The sequence below is a fragment of the Dromiciops gliroides genome, chromosome 1, assembly GCF_019393635.1.
Source record: "Dromiciops gliroides isolate mDroGli1 chromosome 1, mDroGli1.pri, whole genome shotgun sequence".
Taxonomy (NCBI): domain Eukaryota; kingdom Metazoa; phylum Chordata; class Mammalia; order Microbiotheria; family Microbiotheriidae; genus Dromiciops; species Dromiciops gliroides.
The window spans coordinates 258,478,858-258,482,791 of record NC_057861.1 but is presented as its reverse complement, the minus strand read 5'-3'; the positions used below and the strand labels follow the sequence as shown (position 1 = coordinate 258,482,791).

Sequence of the window (3,934 nt, the reverse complement as noted above, 5' to 3'; positions counted from 1 at the left end):
AAGAGGAATCAGATATCCACAGCTTGGCCTCTCAACATTGACTCAAATGAAAGGCTCTTCTTTCATATCAACAACAATTCTATTTGAAAGCATTCTCGTAACAACAATTTTGAAAAACTTTAGAACTCTACTCAATATAAGTCCAAAAGAATAAATATAAAATGTGCCACTCACCTCCTGATAGAGATGATAAACTTAAATTGAATATTTATATTTTTATCTACAGCTAATATGAAATTTGATTTGCAAACCTATGCAGCTATATTTTTGATGTTTTCTTTTATGTTTTTTCAGTTGGGAGTGAAGGATAGAGGGAAAAACAGATTTTTTTAAATGTTTGTTATTTAAAAAATGAAAAAAAGAATGAAAAGTTTCTTTTCCTATACAATGGCATCTCCTCTATGAAAGCTTCTCTGATTTCCCAAACTGAAAACATACTCTGCCCCTTCATATTTTTCATGCCATCACATCTGGACATTGCATTCATTGCATTCTGATACATAGGTTGATCTTATTGCGTCTAATAGATTGTAAACTCCTTGAGAACAAGAATGTTGTCATTACTGACTTTTTTTATCCCTAGAAACTAGCACTGTACCTTGAACATAGTAATTGCTTGATAAATTTTTGTTAAATTCCATGAAACTCAAGATCTTTGGCCTCCTTTCTGATGTTATATTTTCATCCCAAATCACTTTTTTGGGAAGAGTTACTGTTCATCATACCTAATCGCAAGGGGAAAAAAAATCCAGTATGGATACTGTAGAAATGAAATGTGATATGTCAAATAAATATTTGTAAATCAACGAGAACGGTACTTTGCAAGTCACTGAGGATATACACAATTTTTTAAAAATTACATTACTCCTGTCTTCACAAAATTTACAACAACAACAAAAACAATAATAACTACCATTTATATAGTACTTTAAAGTTTACAAAGCATTTTATATAAGTTAAGTCAGAGCCTACAAAGATGGGGAAAATATGAATTTTGGGTGTCAGTAAAACCAAAGAAAAGTATACATTATTCTAGATAATATAAATGCAACCTCAGTACAGATAGAAGTAATTTTTCTTGACCAATCTACTGTCAGGAGATTAAGCTGTTCCAGGACTGCGAAAGAAAGAATAATCCATGGATCCTATCTGCTGTACAGAGAGAGTGAAAGTTCCCTCCCTTCTTCTCTCTAATATTAAGATAGATGGAGAGGGGTTGGTGATTCTAGTCCAACATTGACTATCAGGATAGTACCAGCTGAATTCTCTGCTATTTTTTAGAACAGAGTACTAGAAATGTATATTCATAATTTACTTGTTTTCCCTCACAGACAGTGTGGTGTAGTGGATATAGAAAGAGTCTCAGAGACAGGATGAACTGAATTCAAAAGCTGGTTCTGACACTTACTGACTTTGTGACCTTGGGTAAATCACTTAACTTTTTAGTACCCTGGGCATCTCTCTAATACTATTTGTTACAGAGAAAATGTCATTTTATGCTGGTAGAGGGAAATTCCTTCACTGGGAGATTGCTATGACAATGAAATCACAAGTCCGGTTTCCATCCTTATTCAAAATTTGTTTTTCTCATATTATACCAGTTACCTTTTTTTAAGGGGGATGGGAGGGTAGTTTTGTTATGTCTGTAGTTCTATTCTCTTCTTTTTTATTTTTGCCAGGCAACTGAGAAAAGCTTAGCTCCTCCTAAATATTCATAAAGGAATTCTCAGTCTTTTTCTGGCTCTCTGTTTCATTTGCCATTCCAGTCCAAGACATTCTGGGTGGGGAAAACACCATGTGGAATCTGAATAAATATTTAGGGAAAAGCTATAGAGTTTCAACAACACAAGTTGATTAAAACCAATATCTGACCTTTTAGCTTATGTTCACCACCTTCAGGTTTCATCAATTTATTTTTGAAGAACAAAAAATATGATGTTTATTTTGAGATAATGTTTGTATGCTATGGAAGAGGCAATACATATCATAGTGCTATTTCAGTCAAACCATATAACCTCAATCTTCCCAGTCTTCCACTAGTGTAGTAGTTCAGAAGAGATTCGTTTTCGGGTTTTGCCATTCATTTCCAAATGTATGAATATAACAGAATCAAGATAACATCCTCTCCCTACCCCTTCATACAGGTGAAAAACACAGAGTTAATCTGTTTCTTCAATAGTCCGAGTGCTCCGGCCTGGAGGAACATCCCCGGCGAGATGACGCGAGCCCCGCACTGCGCGGGACCTGAACGGAGGCGTGGAGGGACCTCGTGCTAAGTGGACTCTTGTTCCTCGAGTAAGAAGTGCACCGACCCCTACCTTGGCAGAGATCCTGGGCAATCCTATGGCTGTCGCTTCCTGATGGTGTCATGAATCGATGAAGAGTAGTCACATTCCCCACCTTCAGCACTTCCGGAGCCAATGGAGCCCAGGAGTGCCAAGCGAGGAGCCGGGGAAATGAAAGATGGGGAGACAGGGGCCCTCCCAAATGGTCCCGCCCGGCCCCTTCGCTGCCCACCGATAACTCCCTGTACGTGGGCCCCTTCCTCTTCTACCGCCGCTCCTCGGAGCTGGGCTGCTTCTCCCTGGACGCCGAACGCCCGTATCATGGGGACTCCCGGGCGCTGCGCTACTTTGCTCCTCCCCCAGCCCACACTTGTGCCCCTGACTTCGACCTCCGCGAAGGCTACCCGGAGCGCTACCGGCCGCGGGACGAGGAGACGCGGGAGGGGCTGGACCACCTGCTTCGCTGACTCCTGGAGCACCGAGGCCAGCTCGAGGGAGGCCTAGGCTGGTTGGCAGCGGCTTTGGTGACACGGCGAAGGCATTTGACAAAGCTGCTGACAAGGTTGGCAGCTTGCAGCCTCGAGACTACAAGGCACCCTTGAGGCTACAAGGCACCCTTTACCTGAGTGAGGTGGAAACACCTGCTGCTAGGGCGCAGAGACTCACTCGTCCTCCACTCTTCCGGGAACTCATATACATGGGGTATAAGTTTGAACAATACATGGGTGCAGACACACCTGGGGGCTCTCCTGACCCTTCGGGAGAAGTCAACACTAATGTGGCATTCTGCTCAGGTTAAGAAGTCGATTAGGAACCTATCCCTTGCTCTTTTCTGGGGAGGTGGACTGCACAGACCCTAAAACCCCATCCACACAGCCACCTGCCTGTTATATGGAGCTCAAGGCCTCAAAAGAAATGCATAGCCCTGGCCAGTGGAGGAGCTTCTACAGACACAAGTTCTTGAAGTAGTGGGCTCAGTCATTCATGCCTGGGGTTCCACGTGTGGTGGCTGTCTTCTGAGATCCTGAAGGTTCTGTCAGATCACTCAGAACCTTTCTCACCATGGAGAAGTTTGAGCTCATCAGGGCTGATCGAGAAGGCTGGAATCCATCTGTATGTATGAACTTCTGTGATGCATTCCTCAGCTTTGCCCAAAGTACAGTCACTCAAGATGATCCCAGGCTTGTTCACCTCTTCTCCTGGGAGCTAGGTGGCCCTGTTACTGTGTCTGTTCATTATGATGCTCCCTATGCCTTTCTGCCTACCTGGTATGTGGATGCTGTGACCCAGGACTTCCCTTCATCTCCTAAGACACCCTGCCCAGGGGACTAATCAAGAGGGGGATGGTATCTCCTTCCAACACACACAATAAAGGCATTTTTCACTAAAAAAAAAAAAAAAGTTTCCTCGAAAGTAACCTAAACCTGTATTGAAGAAAAAAAAATAAGGTTGTATTCTAAATACACATGTACATTTAACATATATGTGTCTTCTATTACAGCTTTAATTCAGCTCAGTGATTATTAACTAGTCATTATATTGTCATAGCTGATGTTCTTATAAAATTATTTATACCTTATTCTGTAACATTCAGTTGAGCTTAATTGTCTGTCTTTGGTTGATGTTACTTTTCATTTTTTGTTAGGGTA

At 41.8% G+C, this 3,934-nt stretch overlaps 1 pseudogene; it reads left to right on the top strand.

Annotated features, from left to right (window-relative positions):
- The first annotated feature begins 2,420 nt into the window (after nucleotides 1–2,420).
- On the top strand, nucleotides 2,421–3,617 carry LOC122738879 (annotated as a pseudogene).
- Nucleotides 3,618–3,934: the final 317 nt, after the last annotated feature.